The sequence below is a fragment of the Hipposideros armiger genome, unplaced genomic scaffold, assembly GCF_001890085.2.
Source record: "Hipposideros armiger isolate ML-2016 unplaced genomic scaffold, ASM189008v1 scaffold_382, whole genome shotgun sequence".
Classification (NCBI taxonomy): domain Eukaryota; kingdom Metazoa; phylum Chordata; class Mammalia; order Chiroptera; family Hipposideridae; genus Hipposideros; species Hipposideros armiger.
In genome coordinates this window covers 128,433-147,758 of record NW_017731732.1, presented here as the reverse complement: position 1 = coordinate 147,758, position 19,326 = coordinate 128,433, and positions in this window count along the sequence as shown.

Sequence of the window (19,326 nt, the reverse complement as noted above, 5' to 3'; positions counted from 1 at the left end):
AGTGTTCAACTAAGTGCCAGGCCCTGTTCTAAGTCCAGAGTGAACAATAGGGACCAAGAAGACACAGGTCCTACCTACTCCCTTGAAGCTGACATTCCCAATCACCAACCTCAGAAATTGCGGACCCTAGGCAATACCTACTTGCCCCTGAGTCTTCTGAGCAGTAAATAAACGTGGTTCCACAGAAGCCCTCCCTGCCCAGGGCCAACCTTGTAGGCAGGAAGTACCTGTTCCTCAGCTTACCTTCTCCTGCTCCCAACACCTCTCCAAACTCAGGCCAAGTCTGACCCAGAAGGAATTCCCTATAACATAGGCAGGATTCACCCCACCCCTAACTGTGCAGTAATGCAGTAAGGCCACACATCCTACAGGGGCAGAAACTGGAGTTCTCATTGGGGCCGTGGCAGCACATACATTTTAAATCTGAACGACATCCCCTCCTTCTGTGGTCCCTATATTGAGGTTTCTGAGGCACCCCCATCTGGCTTCTGTACAAATTGAGAAATAAGCCAAGAAACAGCAGACATAGGCCAAAATATTACCTTTCTTACTGATTCAAGTCAAGCTGGGGGAAGTGGCTGAGGGAATTAGTGGAAGTGCTTGCTTTAGACACAGTCTCCCATGCTGTCCTGCAGCTCTGGACAGGGAGACCTCCCTGTGGGAAGGAGCCTTCTCTGGGGCCAGCCCTTCATACTGGCTCCTTGAGGAAGGAGGGAGAGGGAAAGCAGGTCTCCAAAACCCCCAGATCTTGCTATCAAACTTCCCAAAGAGGTGAGTTAGTGAGTAAAGGATAGATTTAGTTAGAAATATAGTTAGAAATATAGTTATATATTTCAAGAAAAATCTCAATTGATGGAAGCAGAGGAGGTGCTCATTTCTTAACCTCTGGATGAGTTCAAGCCACACAGTCACCAAATCCTTGGTATGCTGTCATCCTTGGTCTCTCACATCCAATCAGTCCCAACATACTCTCCATTCTGTCCTCTGCACAGACGCCATGTTCTCTCCCACATCCTTCAACACCAGCTATGTCTCACATCTTCCTTGGACCATTATCATCATCCCAATTGGCAACATTTCACTCCTTTATAGTCTACCTACATGCCATGACAATCTGTCTAAAATGCAAATCTGATCATGTTCTTATCTTGTATGTAATCCTTCCCTGACAGACGCTTCATAGCTCATGAGTCCTTTTCTGTTATGGCACAGGCTCTCCTGTCAGCTGGTCAGTGTGGTGAATGACCACCATGACCTCACAAGCAGGCCATGGAAGCTCTGGTCACGTTAGTCCCACTGTTCATCCACAATGGGCTGCACTGGTTCATCCCTCCATGCCTTCAGACATGGTCTCCCTCTGCCTAGAATATCTTTCCCCCACTTTCTTTGCCAACAAATTTCTACTTGTTCTTCAAACCATGTAAGGTCTTTGGGGATCTCCACTGAATGGCTTAAACTAACCATGGTGGCCCTTGGTCTGGCCCTGATCATAGCTCCATTACAGCACTAACCTCACATTGACTGTAATTGCTGGTTTCCAGCCCCCCCAGATCCCCCAACCCTCTCTAACCTTCTAATCGACCCCAACTGACCCTAGAGTAAAAATAGAAAGCAGGGAACGGAACTCTGAAAAACAATCTCCATTGATATCTATAGAGAGATTACAGAAGCAATTGTATCTAAAAAAGAAAAACACATCCCTATAGGAAAGGGATCAATAAGAGAAAGAACTCTTGAAAATTAAAAATAATTATACAGGGCCGGCCGAGTGACACGATGGTTAAGAACTGGTTTGGGATGCCAGAGGGCCCGGGTTCGGATCCCACATATGAGGGCCAGTGACACTGCCCTCTATAGCTAAGATGCTGAACAACAGCTCAACCTGGAGCTGGGCTGCCAAGGGTCGCTGGCGACGGCATAGGCTGCAGCCCCTGTGGCAGTGGGTTGCCATGGGCTATCGTATGTAGCCAGCAGCCAGCGTGAGCGGCCAGCAGCCGCAGTGAGCGGCCGTCCAGAAGCCGGCGATTGATCTGCCTCGCCCAGGAAGAGCGCAATGATGGTGCCAACTTGGGCCAATGAAGCAACGTCCTCCACAACTAGACTGAAGAACAAAACGACAGCAACTTGTCTGTTCCCCTTCCCCCAATTCCCCAGCACCGTTCCCATCCCCCCAATTCCCATAAAAATCTTTTTTTTTAAATAAATAAATAAATAATTGTACAAGTAAAAATGTGTAATCAGGAAAATGTCCAGAACATGGAGAAAATCCTGTTGAGAAATATGAGTGAAAAAATAAAAGAAAGGCAATTAAGACAAAAAAAAACAAAACCAACCTCCACATAATTAGAGTTCTGAGAAAACAGATAAATGAGAAAAACAGAATTATCAAAAAACTAGGAGAAAAATTATCCCCAGAATGAAAAGAGATACCAGTTTTCAAATGGAAAAAGCCTACTAAGTGCCATGCAAGATAAATGAAAAGCCAGACCTAGACACATTATTGAGAAATTTCTACAAACCCAAGATAGACAGCTTCCAGAAATGAAGTACAGGTCTCACACAGGGAGCTATATGACCTTCCACTAGCACACTTTATGCTAAAAGACAACAGAGCAACTCCTTAAAGTTTGGAAAATGATTTTCAACTTAGAAGTCTCAGCTAAACTATCGATCAAATGTGAGGACAAAATACAGACCATTTCATATGTACAAAGAATCAAAATATGACCATCCATAAACCTTCCAGAGGAAATTACTTGAGGATATGCTACTACAAAACCAGAAGGAAGCCAAGCAAAAGGACAATAGAGGATATAAGAAAAAGTTGAACTACTCCCAGGAATCCAGTGGGAAAAAATATTTTAGAAACAATAGCTCAAAATTAAATTAAGAAATCAGTGGGCTCCACGAGACCTTCAAAAAGTATGGGGTAGATTCCACGTAACAGACAAATTGAGCAAGAAGCTGGAAGATGTTACTGACATGGTAATATGGTGATGAAGACATATGTTTCTGTTCCCAACAACAAAAAAAAAGGGGCATTTGGAAACTCCAGGAGAAACCAAAAACCCTCCAAAAACACAATGATCTAAATATGAAGCAAACAAAAATGTGATGTGATTTTGGGTAATTTATAGAATGTAAGAAGTGATTCCATTTGGCCTTGATGCTAAGAATATTGTTCTTCAAATTGTAAAGGTTCTATGACATTGGACCTGTAGAGAGAAAATACAATCCTCGTATACAACATGGCTCTACAGTGAACAATGCTTCACCACCCTGGCCATAATAATATAACCTAAAGTCCAGAGTTAGATTACGATTACAGAATAAAATGCAAATGACTCAGCCTTGATAATATAAAAGTCAATGGTCCAGACAACAGAGGCGGGACACAGATGGAAAGGAGTCAAGAAATAGGGTGGTTCCGATAAGAATATATATAGGAATTGTTGGGCCAGCCGAGTGGCACATTGGTTAAGAGCTGGCTTGGGATGCCAGCTCTGAGCAGCAGGGCCCCGGTTCGGATCCTACACAAGGGCCGGTGATGCTGTGCCCTCTACAGCTAAGATGGTGAACAACAGCTCGACCTGGAGCTGGGTTTCCCTGAGTCGCCGGCAACGGCGTAGGCTGCAGCCCCTGCTTCAGTGGGCTGCCATAAGCTACCGTGTGTGGCCGGCAGCTAGCGTGAGCGGCCAGCAGCCAGTGTGAGCTGCCAAGAGCCACCATTAGCGGCCGTCCAGAGGCTGGCGACGGATCTGCCTCACCCGGGAAGAGTGCAATGATGACACCAACATGGGCCAGTGAAGCAACATCCTCCACAACTAGACTGAAGAAAAAAAGGACAGCATCTTGTCTGTTCCCTTTCCCCCCGATTCCCCAGCACTGTTCCCCTCCCCCAATTCCCCAATAAAATCTTTAAAAAAAAGAATATTTATAGGAATTGTGGCAATCCTTGAGAGAATTAAAAATAATGTAAAAATCACAAATTGTGAAGGGGGCAAAACTGAAAGAGGGGACAGAGGTGGATGTGTATAACTGAACTAAACTCTCACCTCTCACAGCAGAGCTATGGAAATATCTAGATAAATAGGAGAGTTGTAATACACACAAATATTCCACTAACCATCATTTTGCTTCTCTTCTTATTGCCTATAAGGGGTACATGAAGACACATTTTAAACAGCCCAGTTTAACATTTAAATTTACCTACATAAGGAAATACAAACTTTTTTGGCTTATTAAATTGTGTTGGGATAGGCATAGGTATTCAAAATCATTCCATTGGACTGAGCTCAAAGTTGAACACACTTAGTAAATCATAAACACTCATCATAAACAGACCTTTTCCCCATAAAAGTACAGTGAGCGTAAAGGCCAGGGCAGCCCATCTCCCCCGCCCCTCCTGTTCCCAGCACACAGGTGCTCAGGACCACAGTGACACGCGGCCATAGTAAAGTCAGCAGTGCCCCAGGTCACAGTGGGGAAGCAGGCCCAACGGCTAAACATTTGCCATCTACCAAATCCCAGTTTGGGTGGAATCTCCACATTTTTTAATGTAGTCAACAAATTTTTTAAATCTTTGGTTTGCTTTCCTTTGCTTTGCTTTGGTTAACCAAAGAAAATACAACTGTGAGCCATAGTGGTCCAGGGGTGCCAGTGAGCAGGGTCTAAGCCGAACTCAAAGAGCGGCTCCTGGAGAATTACAAAAGCAGTCCCAGTATGGGTCAGGGCCCGCCTGGGGCCTGGTAGTGCGATGCGAGGCCCAGGAAATTACGCAAGCTGTTACCTCTTCCCATGTGTCAATTTTCTCATCTTGAAATGGGAATCGTGACAGCACCTGTCTCATAGGGCTGCTGTGATGACTAAAGGGGCGATGATGTGTGAAATGCTCAGAAAACACCCCTTGTATGGGGACACACTCAGCACAAGTCAGCTATGTGTTGGCTGTGGCTTGAGCTGCTGCTGTCGCTCTCTGTGGAAAACTACTGAAGGGTGGGTTCATTGTGGGGACAAAGGAATAGAGGAACAAAGCATGAAGTGAGGAAAGGGACAGGGACCTGTGCAAGCACCTGCACTATGTGGAATATGAAGTTTCAGGCAGGACAGCTCCTAAGTAAGGCCAGCAAGCCGGCTATTAATCACCCATCTCTGACCTTCCAGGTGGCACAGACGATACTTCCCAGAGGTGGGCAAGAGGGCTCCCGAGGAGAGATGAATGAAGCTCCTCACAGCTGCAGCCTGGAAGCCTTTCTGCCTGACCCAGGTGAGCGGGCTACTGTAGCCAAGGACGGCAAGCTCCCCATGACCAGCAAGACCCAGGCCCAGAGCAACCTGAAAGCAGTCTACACTGGCCACAACATCACTACACCTCACACTGCCGCAGCCACAACCCAGGGTTTCAGGACATTGGGGCTTCCGACAAGCCTTGCTCAGCCTCTGATGACTTAATTGAAGGGAGCGCTGCTCCTGGCAATGCTGTCACAGTCACAGACATCTAACATTCCTGGCCACATCAAATGGGAGGGATCACTAAGCTTTCCACTCCTACAGCACAGAACAACTCGCATACCATGTGCCCTCAGGCCGTTAACCTGCAAATGTGACCTGGACATCTCACTCGATTGGGAAGGGCAGGATGCCAAGTCCTAGGGCTTAATGCCAGTGAGACCCAGACGCCTCGTTTAGAAATGTTTCTGTAAAATGTGTGCACGGACTCTAATCTCGGAGGTCCCTTCCAGCCACGAAAGCCCCACACCTCCCACTTTATGAAGTGTTCTCCAAACCTCCACCTTCCCCTCCTGCCAGCACAAGCCCAGAGGCTTCCTCCCGGAGCCCCTCGCAGAGCTGTAGCAGCTTAGCGTCTGGACACACCTGGAGGGCAACACTTGCCCCAGGCCATCTCTGCTCAGGGCCCAAGTCTCATTCAGGGAAAGCATTCAACACACACACACACACACACACACACACACACACACACACACACACACACGCTGCACAGGGAATTAAGGCAAATTTAAACTGAAGATTCTCCATGTCACATAGTCATCCACGTGAAATCTCCATTTCAAATAGTTATCTATGGTTGGGCTGGGTCTTAAGCTCTTCATTCTTTGGAGAAAAGGGTAGCAGATGTATCTTTTTAAAAATAAATATTTAAACTGCAGTTGTTGACAATGTAAATAACTGCCACGGAAACACCACAAAAACAAAAAAAAATTAACCATTTTCACACCCACCCAAAGTGCTGCAAATTTATGTTTTTACGACATTTGTGAGTCAAACTATATCCTGAAAAGTCATCAAGATAACATCCTATTCAGTCGGTTGACGCAGCCCCAGTTCTCCTTAGATTGGTCACTTTGTGAAATCAACAGTCACTGCTGATAAGAAGCCAAACTGTTGAGAACAGCAAAACCCCCCAGCACTCCTTACGTTCAAAAGTAAATACAAGGAAAAACAGTCCGCCAGTCATTGCTGGTATTTGCTGCCCTCTGGTGGTCAACCCCAGGCAGTCTCTCCACCAGAAAACCAAACTGTGTACTTCAAAATGGTGGCCCCTCTGAGGATAGTTCAGGCCAAAGCCTTCATCCCGTGGGACTTGCCCAGCCTCCAGCAAATCTTGCTGCTCTGCTCCCCATGTGTGTGAGTGTGAGTGTGTGTGTGGATGCTAAAGAAACAATAACGTCAACCCCAGTAGGAGATGAGCTGTGTGAACCTGCTTCCTCAAAGCACACACGGTGCATCTAAAAAGACATACAATCAACACAGGATGAGCCTCCATGAAAACAGAAGACTGGCCACATCACGGAAGTGTCAACAAAATAAACATTGGTCAACTTTTCAAGACATTACTCTCTACCTCCCTCACTTCACCCTCCATTATGCTCACTGTTTGAGGGGCAGAGGCCTCACCGTGCTCATTACCAGAGAGTCTCCATTTCTATCCAACCCCATTCAATCCAGTCCTCACACTGAGCCCTCCTGTGCACAAGGCCCATGGAGGTGCTCCTTATTCAGCCCTTACCACTGGAAGAGGGCCATCCATCCACCCACCCATCCACCATCCATCCATTCATTCACCTGGAGGATGGTGGGTGCCTCTGGGCTCGCCTTACACACTCCTTCCTGGGGAGTTTTTCTAACATATGGTGTCCATCAGATAGGTGACTGTTGTTCTCTAGAACATTCCACAGCTCCTCATTAACTACTAAATTATACATGATCTAATCACCCTATGTTCAGAGCCTTTATAATGGGATGAGTGGATGGATGGGTAGATAGATGGTGGATGGATGGGTGGATGGGTGGATGGTGGATGGATAGAAGAGTAAAAAAACTTCTATGATATTTAGTGCTCTACTAGGCTCTGTGCTAAGACTAAATAAAAAGACATGATTTCTGCCCACTAAATGTTCTGTTAATAATGATAAAAATGAGATCAATCTAAGTGACAAGAAGAGATGAACATAAAATGATTCCAGAAGAAAATAAAAGTAGTTGACCTTCTAGCAAGAATTAAACAAAAACCTGATAGTTTTACTGTGGTAGCCACAGAAATTGAGGTTATTAATTTCAGGGGACTGAGTGAGCTTCCCCTCAGGGAAAAGGTGCATGGTCACCCCGGCAGGTAGAATGTCACTCTGATACGAGCTGGTCATGCCCCACCCCAACCAGTGACTGAAGCACGCCACAGCACTGCAAAGCCTGATGCGGGAGCCAGGCAGCAGGGTGCGAGCAGTGATGCCGGGAACACCTCGGGAATGTGTAAGAGCCAGGGGGGAGGGGAAGCTCCAAAGCAAGAGCAGAGGTGGCAGGGCCACACAGCCTCGCCCAGCACAGTGCACCGCCACGCCCCTGTGGTTTCAGGGGCCGCCTGTGCCTCAGAAGCAGACTCAGACTTCCTGACCTGCTCTTTGTTTTCTAATTCTCCATGAACCCTTCCAGTCAGGTCTTGGGAAGGTCATCTAATAGGGGGAGAGACTCTCTCGAAACAGTGGACTCTACCATCTTCCACAGACCCTTTTTCACGTCCAACCATGCTCACCAATGTCAGAAAAGGCCGTGTATCTATTACACCTATGGAAATGAGTTAACACCTATGAAGCACTTATTACAGGCATGGCTCATAGTAAGAGTTCAATACATATTATCTGCTCTTAATAGTTGTGCTAGTGATGATGGCAAAAAGACATTAACTTGTTGAATTCTCACAATGTTTCCATGAGATGATTATTTATTTATTTATTTATGCATGCATGCATGCCTCATTTTTAGCAATAAGAAAACTAAAGCTCAGAGCAGCTGAAATGAAGCCCCACGTCCACAGCAGCAGCAGACCCTGAACCTGTCCCTCGGGAGCCATCACTGTGAGGCCCACAACTGGGAATGGTGGCCTCGCAGGACAGAGAGAGTCACATGACCCCTGGCACCTGTTCAGTGCATATTGTTCCATGGCCTGGAGGCCCAAAGACCCTTCCCACTGGGCCCCAGGCTTCCCTGGCCGACCATCCAGCCCCAGGGAAGATCTGAGCACCTCCTCACCACCGTGACCTCACCAGGCACACGACAGAGTGGCCAGAAGGTGAGACAAGAAAGAGCTGGCTGATCATCTCACTCAAAGAGATGAGAGAAGCAGAAACCACTTTCCGGCAGCCTGCTGGGGGGACCTCATCGCCACACTCCCTGAGTCCAGAATCAGGTGGTGAGTATTTCCACCTCCCACACCACACGGGCCTGTATTCCACACACACACCCTGCGGTGTGTCCCCGCGTGTCACCAGTGCACTATGGGAGGTGCCCTGACCCCCAGGGTCTTGTTCCCACCTACAAATAGGTGAGCACAGGGCCCCTGCACAGCACTGTGAGCGAGCACGTGCATACAAAGCAGACACGAAGGACAGTGGCCCAGACAGGACAACAGAGCGGAAGGAAGATGAAAAGCCCAGGTTGGCGGGTTGGGGGGACGCATAGACAGAGGGAAGAGGCAGCAACGTCCCTCTTCCCAATCCTCCAGGAAAGGCTGAGGGCTGCAGTGTAGGGCACAAGCACGTACCTGTGCTAAGAGCCCTGTCAGGTGCCTAATACGTGACTTCTGACTCATCCCGCATTCATTCCCTCACCTGCTATTTGCTGTGCACCTACTATGTGCCGGCACCGTGTGGGAAGCTGGACTCAGCAGTGCAGGAGACCAGCAGAGCCCTGGCTATGGGGAGCGTCTCTGCTAGCAGGGGTGACAGCTGCACCATACACTGTCATCACCATAATGATGGCATGAGGGGGGTGCACTGCCTCAGGTAGGAACATGACGGGAGTGCATTCAGGCTATGACCTTTCTGAAGAAGGGACACTTGCCCCAACTCCGACATGGACATGAAAATGAGCCATGGAAAGATGGAGGTGGGCTTTGAACCTGTGAGAAGGGGCCAGGGTAACAACAGGTCAGGCAAGTTGCTAGTGACCGTGAGAGAACTTGGGCCTTGACCCTGGAAGCTCTGTGAGGCCACAGAAGGTGACAGGTGGCTGGGGTGGCACCGGGAATTCAGAACTGTATTTACCTGTTCTGGGCAGGGCTTCTCCGAGCACAATCCCCACCAGTAATGTCAGCGCAGCCTGGGAGCTTAACAGGAAGTACTTCTCAGCCTCACCCCAGACCTGCTGGATCAGAAACCCAGGTGCTGAGCAACACCTACTTTAAAAGACTAGGGGAACTCCTGAGAGTGGGGACCGCTGATCTTATGCTACAATATTACTTCCATCCAAAACCAACCCAAAACAGCAGGCTACATACGCCTCTTTACACGTCACACTCCCTCCACTTTGGCTTCCAAACGCAGTGGCTTTCTCCAGCCTCCTGCCTCCTTCTGAAGAGGCGGCCCAGCCCCCACACTGGCCCCACCTTCCACCCCTGCCAATCATCTTCGTTTCTCCTTCCTTTTGCTCCTGCTAATCACTTAATTTGACATTTTGGACATAAATTAGAGGACAGCTATTATGGCAAGCCTTTAAGAGAAAAACTTGAAAGTACTGAGAAATGTCATGGATATGGGCGATGACCATGAAAAGTAAGACGTCTGGGCAAAGTTTGAAAGGAACCCCCTGCATGCTCAGCCTTGACTGAATGTCACCGTGGGGAGGCGCAGCAACAGTTTTCTAATACATAAGGAATGCACATCAGAGAAAGGGATCCGCTCTGCACTCACCAGCGAGAGCAGAACAAGCAGGACGGGCTCAGGTTTCAGCCGCGTCATGTGTTTGGGCAGAAGGAGCTGCCAGGAGGGCTGGTGATATCACTTGTGCCCAGATGCTGGTGATGAGGTCGCAGTGGCCAGGGCTGCTGGCCACCAGGGCCAACTGCGCAGGGTCCAGGCCCGCCGGTCTCTGCCAGGGGTCTCCCTGGCACCTGGCAAATCTGCCTCCCAGGCAGGGCAGGGCAGGTGCCAACTGGGGGTCACTTGTTTTGCTTCAGATACTCAGGAGTCCAAGGCACGCCATGGGCCTGTGCAAATGCATCAGACCAACTTGCCACCTGGAGGCCAGGATTCCGGGCACTTGTTTCATGGAAATGCCGACTTGGTCCTTTGCTACGGCCCACTCCTGTCTTCCCAGTATCAGCAGAGGCAGCAGCAGCCGGCCCCTGTCAACTCAGTACGAGCCCTGAGCTACTGAGCATTTGCCGGGTGCCAGCATGGCACATGTGCCCTCACCACCAGCAGAAGGCCCATTTCACAGAGGAAGAAACTGAGACAGAGGGCTGCTGACTCACCCATGGCCCCACTGCTGGGCACGTCCAGGCTGAGGCTGCTGCCCAGGGCCTCTGGCTTCAGAGCCCATGGTCATGAGGTCTGTCCATTGCCAGGAACAAAGTACGCACATCAGACGCCCAACAAGGAACTGACCCAATGTGGTCCCCCAAGATCCTCTGGGGTCGGCAGGGGCTGGCCCCTCAGTGATGCCCAGCAGAATGGAAGAGTGTCTTTTAAATGTCACCGACTCTGCCTCCTGTCCCTGCACCTGCCCTGCTGCCTAAATCTGGTGATGCTACGTGTCGCTCTTCCCTAGAAGTCCCCACCGCCCACATGTCCCCACGCAGCCCCACCACCAGCCTGGACGAGCTCATAGGGCTGCGGGTGCATGCCGTCCACTTGCACCATCACCCACTCCACCTCCATACCATTGACCAGCGTGCGCTTTCACATTCACCCAGCACTTTCCTTAGAGGGACCCCAAAGGCCACTGCAATGAGCGGGACCACCATGCAGGCTTCACATGACCCTGGACCCGATTTCTCTCTCATCTTCTCTACGGTACAATTCTAGGCTCCCCTGGCTTCTCTCCTTTCACTTCTTTCTGGAGTCCTGAAAATGGCTTCTATTGTAGACTCCAGGAAGTTGGTTTCCTTAGCACTTGGAAGCCACACGGGCATCTGTTTCACAAGCCTCTCCAGGGGCCTTGTCATCCCTTGGCCAGTCCAGCTAAGGGGCCCAGCTGGCCCACGCCTCACATGGGACCTCAGAGCTGCACACTCACCTGTGCCCAGGAGGCAGTGCCAACAGCAGGCGCTAGGTCGTTGGCCCAGCACTGAGCATGCTTTCAGCATCACAGCTGTGCCAGTGGTGGGAAGGGCACCACACAGGGAAGCTGGTGTCAGGCAGGCTTCCTGGGAATGGGACAGACCTGGGAGACATGAGCAAAGGATGTTCCTGCTATTCAGACAACTTTGAGCTGACGTCAGGCCTGGAGTCAGGAGGAGAAAACGTACTCCTTATTGATAGAAATTCTGGATTACTCCGCAGTATCCATGTGTATTCATGGGCATCTTACTTTTTCTTCCAGCTTCACCAGCTCATTGGAGCTTAAACCAGGCTTCTCCCTTGTGCAGACAGAGAGGGCCCAGAGAACACAGTACTGACAGGCTGGGCCTTCCAGAACTTTCTCGCCTGGCCGCTCTTTCCAAACCAATATATGGGAGGGTGGGTGAGGGAAGCCGAGATGGCCTCACGGACTCCTACCTGTGGTGCTGAGGACACACTCCAAAATGGCCCAGTGAGTATCGGCGCTCCCCAGTGAACTCACCAAGGCATGGCGCTCACCCACACAAGGCAGCTCTGAGCTGCTTTTCCAGCAGACGAGCTTGCTCCGAACCATGCATTCACCAGGGGTCATCTTTAGTGGCTCTGTTGCCACAATGCTTGTGTCCCACCCACTGTGATCAACAGCACACATCTGGGCTGCAGATGTAGGGGACCCCAAGAGGGTGCAGGAATGGTCCCTGAGCATGGCCACCTGCACCCCTAGTCTGGAACGTTAAAACCCGGCCACCTTACACCAACCTAGGCTTGGGAAACGCGACCCCCAGCAGCACCGCCCACCCTGGGACGCACGGAGAATGAACAGCGAGGTACATTAAAATCAGCATCTACTACCTTCATGGCACCCATGGCACTCCTAAACTCGAAGGGGTCAGTGAAACCAGCATCACGTTGAATCTTACACTCTTGTTCTTGATAGGGGAACGGTACTGCCCATCTGGACCCACGGAACAGAACCTGGAGGGGGTGGGTCAGTTGGGTACAGAGAGGTGGGTTAACAAAAAAGAACACAGCACCAGCAGCAATGAGGTTAGGAGGCTCCCACCTGCCCATAAAGGGGAGTAATACGGGTCCCCACATCCTGCAGCCTCCCTCAAGTGACAGCAGGGGTGTGGGGAAGGGCCTCCCCAGAAGGGGCTGACAAAGGGAAAAGCAGGCTTTCTGCCACTGCCAGCCTGTTACTTGGCAGTGTCCCCTGACAAAGACAGATGTGAGAACTGCAGCCATCAAACAGACACTGGAACCTGAGTGTGGGACCACCCTGCAAGTCACTTTGTTGAGATCTAATTCATATACCCTAAAACTCCCCCTTTCAAAGTCTACAATTCAGCATTTAATATAGGTCTGACATTTAAGTTCATGAACTTGTTGCAATGACGTTGCTAACCATTTTTTATATCACAGGGATTGTTCATTATGAATTTGTACCAACTGGACAAACAGTTAACCAAGTTTACTATTTGGAAGTGAGGGAAAGGCTGCGTGAAAAAGTTAGATGACCTGAACTTTTTGCCAACAATTCATGGCTCTTGTATCACGACAATGCACCAGCTCACATGGCACTGTCTGTGAGGGAGTTTTTAGCCAGTAAACAAATAACTGTATTAGAATTCCCTCTCTACTCACCTGATCAGGCCTGAAATGACTTCTTTCTTTACCAGAAAATAAATAAAATATTGAAAAGACATTTTGATGACATTCAGGACATCAAGGGTAATACAACAACAGCTCTGATGGCCATTCCAGAAAAAAGAGTTCCAAAATTGCTTTGAAGGGTGGACTAGGCACTGGCATTGGTGCATAGCTTCCCAAGGGGAGTACTTCAAAGGTGACTGTAGTGATATTCAGCAGTGAGGTATGTAGCACTTCGTCTAGGATGAGATCATGAACTTAATTGTCAGACTGCATATATTCATTAAGTTGTGCAGCCATCACCACTGTCTCATCCCAAAACATCTCATCATCCCAAAAAGAAACCCCATGCCATACTTGTAGCCCTCCAGGCCCCAGCGACCATTGAGTGACTTTCTGTGTCTACAGTCTTATCTGTTCTGGACACTTCGCATCGGTGGCTCGCATGTCCAGCTCCCCTCACTTAGCACATTGTTTTCAAGGTTCATGCTCATGGTGGCTTTATTCCTTTTTTATGGCTGAATAATAGTCCACCGGGTGGATGGACCACATTTTGTGTATCCATTCCTCAGCTGAAGGGCATTTGGGTTGCTTCCATTTTTTGGCTGTCATGAATAATTGTGCTGTGAACACTTGTGTACAAGTTTTTGTGTGGACATGTGTTTTCCATTCTCTTTTGGACAATGTTTTCGTGCATACCCATGAGTAAGATTGCTGGGTCATTTGAGAACTTCCAAGTTTGGAAGAACTGCCAATCTTTTCCCAATCGGCAAGACCATGTCACATCCCCAATGGCAGTGCCAACACTCATCATCGTCTGTCTCTTTTATCACAGCCACCAAGTAGGTGTGAGGTGGTATCTCACTATGGTTTTGATTGGCATTTCCCTAATGACAATGACGATCAGCATCTTTTCATGTGCTTCTAGCCATGGGTAGGTCTTCTTTGGAGAAATGTCTATTCAGATTTGTGCCCGTTTTTAACTGGGTCATTTGTCTTTTTTATTGTGGGACTGTAATAGTTCTTTTTATATTCTGAATACTAGACCATTAGTATCTTCTCCCATTCTGAGGATTGTCTTTTCACATTCTTCATAATGTACTTTGAAGCACAAAAGTTTTTTTTAATTTGGGTGAAGTCCAATTTATCTATTTCTTTTCTTTGGTTGCTGTGCTTTGGGTCATCACATCTGATAATAAATTACATTTAGAGCTGTGATCCATTTTGAGTTAATTTTTGTATATGGTATGAGGTAAAGGTCCAACTTTATACTTTTGCATGTGGATGTCCAGTTGTCCCTGCACCATTTGTTGAAAAGACGGTTCTTTCCCCATTAAATGTCTTGTCACCCTTGTTGAGTATCAATTGACCATAAATGTAAGGATTTATTTCTAGACTCTCTGTCCTATTTCATTGTCCATATTCATGTCCTTATGCCGGTACCACACTGCCTTGGTTACTGTGGATCTGCAGCAAGTTTTCAAACCAGAAGCGTGGTCCTCCCACTTTGTTCTTCTTTATCAAGACTGTTTGGGCTATGTTGCATCTCGTGTATTTCCATATGAATTTTAGGACTAGTTTTGCAATTTCTGCAAATCAAGGCAGCTAGGATTTTCATAGAGATTTCACCAAATCTGTACATCTATTTACTGGCCCATTTTTGATCAAGTGATGAACCAGCACCCCCAAAGTGGGACTTCTCCCTCAAAACATCTGTGTAGTTGCTGCTGTTCTGTAGTATTGGGGGGCAGGGGCAGCTTACATGCCAATGGAGGGGCTTTAAAATGAAATATGGCTCATCAGAGAATGGCCCATGTACGCCCACGTCTTCCACAAACCAGGTAGCTCCCTGTCGTGTGTCTTTCTGGTCTCTAGAACAGTGGATGGATCCAGCTTCTGGGGGAGGACTGTCCAGGCCCCATAAGGGTGGGTGGGAACAGAGAGCTCCACATCTGCCCTCCTCCCCTCTCTTCCATAAGTGATCAGAAACATGCAGGCCCCTGGGGAAGGGGCTGGACCTCAGACCTGCTGTCACCAGCCCTGGCAGCTCCTGAGGGCCCAAGGGCTTCACCACCCACCAAGATAGCAGCAAAGAAGTTTCTGTTGTTTTCATTTGATTTCCTGCCAGTTCACGGGGTGTGGGTTTGGGGGAAGTTAACAAATAGAATTTGGTCCATTTTTTTGTTCCCCCCACATTTTTCTTAAACTTCAGTCATCTATGACATTCGTCTGCTGGCAAGAACTTGCAGGCAGCAAAATGGAGTGAAGCGTTAAAAGGAACTCTGCAGGAAAGCAGGGGCAAGCCTGACTGGGGCTTTCCACAGATTTACATATGACCATGGTTCAGGATTTTTACTGGACACATGAAACATTGCTGAGAAAAGTAAAGTGACTGGTATTTCTGAGCCCCTGCAAGGAGCATCATGAGCCCCTGGCCTGCAGCATAAAAGCCACCTTCACCTCATTGTTTAAGTACCTGGACGGCACTGAGGGAGGCTGGGGCATGACAGTGAGCACCCGTGGCGTTCGTTGTCCACCCCACAGTGCTAGTTAGGGTCCCAGGCTCAAAGGTGGTGCCTTACCTCCCACCACCCACAAAGGAAGAATAACACCCATTGGTTTATGATTTTTAAAAAAATTAAAGGAAACAACCTAAATACCCAACAATAGGGATTGATTACATAAGTTACAGTGTTTATTTAAGTCTATTGCGGCCGTATTAAAAAATGACCACACATGTGTATTTATTGTTGCACAGAAACACTTGGCATATAATGTTAAGCAGAAAATACAAGTTATAAAGAATAGAATTAATAAGTGGCTCTTGTTCAGTGAAAAAATCAAACATGTTTCTCTCTTCAGATACATCATCAAGGAGAAGAGTCTCACGAGTTACACATTAAGTATAACTCATTATGTCTGGGTGACAGCATCTTAGAGAACTGTAACTGTTTTCTATTAGCTTATCTACCTTTTCCACTTAGTTGTCAGTAAGCCTGTAGGGGTGGTTGTGACACCGCCCCTGAGACCCAGAGCCAGGCCTGAGGTGGGCAGCAATGATGTCACACGCACAGTAAGCCTGAGTTAAGGAGGAACTACTCACTTATCCAGCAGGTTGTCCCTTGGTATCCGAACCTTGTCAAATATTAAAATCCCATTATCCACACCGTGCAGACCTAGAGAGGGCAGAAGAGAAATGGCTGCAGGGACAAACCCACGCTGGTACTGGAACCAAGACCCCTGCTACTCCCAGGTAGCCCCACTCAAGTCCTCTCGTCCTCTGCTCTTTCTTCTCTTTTTTTCCTTCTCTCCCCAACCTGTTTCCTGGCTTGACTTGGCCTTTACTGAGGACGACCCGTGGAGCCCACAGGTATGGCCTGCCTTCACTGAGTGGTGTGGGCTGAACTGTGCCACTCCCTACCCCCGCAGACTCACTTGTTGGAGTCCTACCCCCCAGTACCTGTGAATGGGGCCCTGTTTGGAGGCAGGACCTTTACAGAGGCACTCTACTTAAAATGGGGTCATTAGGGTGGGCTCTCACCATCCTTACAGAAGAGGAGATAGGACACAGACGCATGCAGAGAGTGCCGTGTGAAGATGAAGATGGTCACCTAAAAGCCAAGGACAGAGGCCTGGAACAAAGCCTCCCCCACAGCCCTCGAAGGAGCCAACCCTGCCAATTCCTGGATCTCAGACTTGTCGCCTCCAGAACCGAGAGATTCAGTCTGTGGTACAACAGCCCTGGCAAACTGCTCCACCAAGTCAAGCTGAGGACTTGCCAAGGGCCTGGTGGCTCAGGGCAGGAAAGAGAGCGCCTCCGCCTGCCCTCTAAGAGCCCCCAAGTCCAAGATGAGACGGGATGGTGCAGTGCAAAGCAGAGCCGCCTCCTCACGAGGAAACCCGAGGGGCTGGGTGGACACGAGCCCGACACACACTCCTGAGTGGCGCTCTGTGACGATCCCTAGCAATCCCATGAGAAAGACCAGCCAGGACTCAAAGTCAAAGTCATCCCCACCTCACTGTTTGGAAGAGCTGGATGGGAGCCTATGGGCGGGGCAGGCAGCAGCAGGAAGTGCCCATGAGGGCAGGAGAGGGGTCTGCTGGGGCCTCACCTCCTTTGTGCATCATATCAATCATGGTCACTCCTGGATACAAGCTCCCACTTTCGTCACAGATGGGAACAATGAAGCAGTGGGACTCTAAGGAAGGTGAAGACATGGTGACCACTCTCCTCTGAAGACACTCATGTGATGAAAGCTTTGTTTAGTTCCTGGGGTGGCACACGATTACGTTGGTCCCCACATTCACTTCGTTCTATGCCTGCACTGCCTGGAACAGTGTATAACGTCTAAATGGCACGATAAACTCTATCATCCTGTGTATGCAGGAGGCAAGTTAGTGCTGGTGACCCAGCCCTGTGAGAGGGTATTCAGTGTCAAGTACTCACTTCCATGCCCTTGACTGACCTTGAGACCTTCCGCCAACAGTGAGCTGGGCGAAGACGGCGTAGTTCCCGTGGGTGGCATTGTCGATGTACAGATGTGGGCATCTTCACACGGGGTGTGGATTACAAACTCCTGTACAACCAACAGAGTGATGGGGTCCCTGTGGCGGCATTTCAGCACCTCAGCTCAGTGCCAGGACACCTGTGAAACAGACCCACACTCGGGGAACTTCACAGTGAAGGAAGGGACTGCTGGCCGGATGCTCGTGAAGTGGAGGCCCAGTTCACACAGCTTACCTCCACCTCCTCTGTGAAAATGACGGCAAGCTAAAGCGCTTTCTCAGTGAATCACCCATTCGGGAAGATAAGGTGGCAGCTTTCGATGGATCAAGGCATTCGTCCCACCTCTCTGGTCTCTCCATTATAATGTTGGGCTGACATGCTTGCTATTGGCGGAGGACGCCAGCCTTCAAAGCCTTAAAACTCTTCAATTATCAGCATCTTTCTCTCTTGGCTCCTTCTTACAAAGACTATGACTTCTAAATAATCCAACACCCAAACCCCTAAAAGCTGTGGTGATACCAATTCAGCACTAACACACCCCTGGCCCCCAAGCACCCCACCTATGAGGTTCACAAGACAGGATGGACATCCAGCAACCCCTGGTCAAATGAGTGCACGCCTGTGTGTCTCATTTTGTCTGCTAGGCATTGCCCCTTTGCCACAAATGGTTTGGTCCCTCATGCCCGCCACTGTCCCCGGGGGCCGTGAATATCCCTGCCTCATGAGAAGGGCGTGTTGTGCAGATGGCAACCAACTAACCAAAAACCAAAACAGCTCCGACACCAGCAAGACCAAAAGGCAACCGTGACCCATGTCCCCCACTGCTTAGACTCGCGGCCCATACAATTTTCATTTTTAATAAAAAGAAGTAATTCAGTAAAGGCACTGGATGCCTCGCTCAGAATCTGCCTCTCCTTTTCCTGATTGATGACTCTAATAATAAAATGTTCCCCAAGAAGGTTCATACATACGTCGCTTGTAAATGATTCTCTGTCTTACAAGGGAAAGAATCTTAGAATGCACCATCCAGATCGTCTCCATAATATGATCAAGGATTCCAGCTCAAAACAGTCCCTAACACTGCTCACAAAGGAGCAGGAAGAAAATGCAGGGTTTCATTTTTGAAGTCTCTGCTGAGAATTCTCTGGAAGCTGGTACAGGATCACAGTGGAAATGCTCCCCTTTACTTCTGGAATCTCCCTAACTCAGCTCGGCCCCTGGGTCATCTCGTCCAGGAGGGACTGACCGTAACTGCCAGCCCTGAATCCCGGGTGCCTGGAGTAGGTCAGGCAGACCGGGGGAAACGCACACTTCACTGGTGCTGATAATACTGAAGATGTGGCTGAACTAAATCAATAAGCTATCAATCATGAAAGATTAGCTCAGGTTTCAGATTTTAAAATATATAGGAACCACTGTCCGTCTGGCCAAGAAATACAGTGTTGGAGTCTAAGAAAACCTGCTCTGTTTGCACAGAGAAACTGACATGTGCCAGGACTTTCCAGAGACATAAAGGGACACGCTGAGTCCTTTTAAGAGAAGTCTCCAGCGACCGCCCTGTTTGTCGTGGGCCAGCCAGGGCTTCTCAAAGAAAGG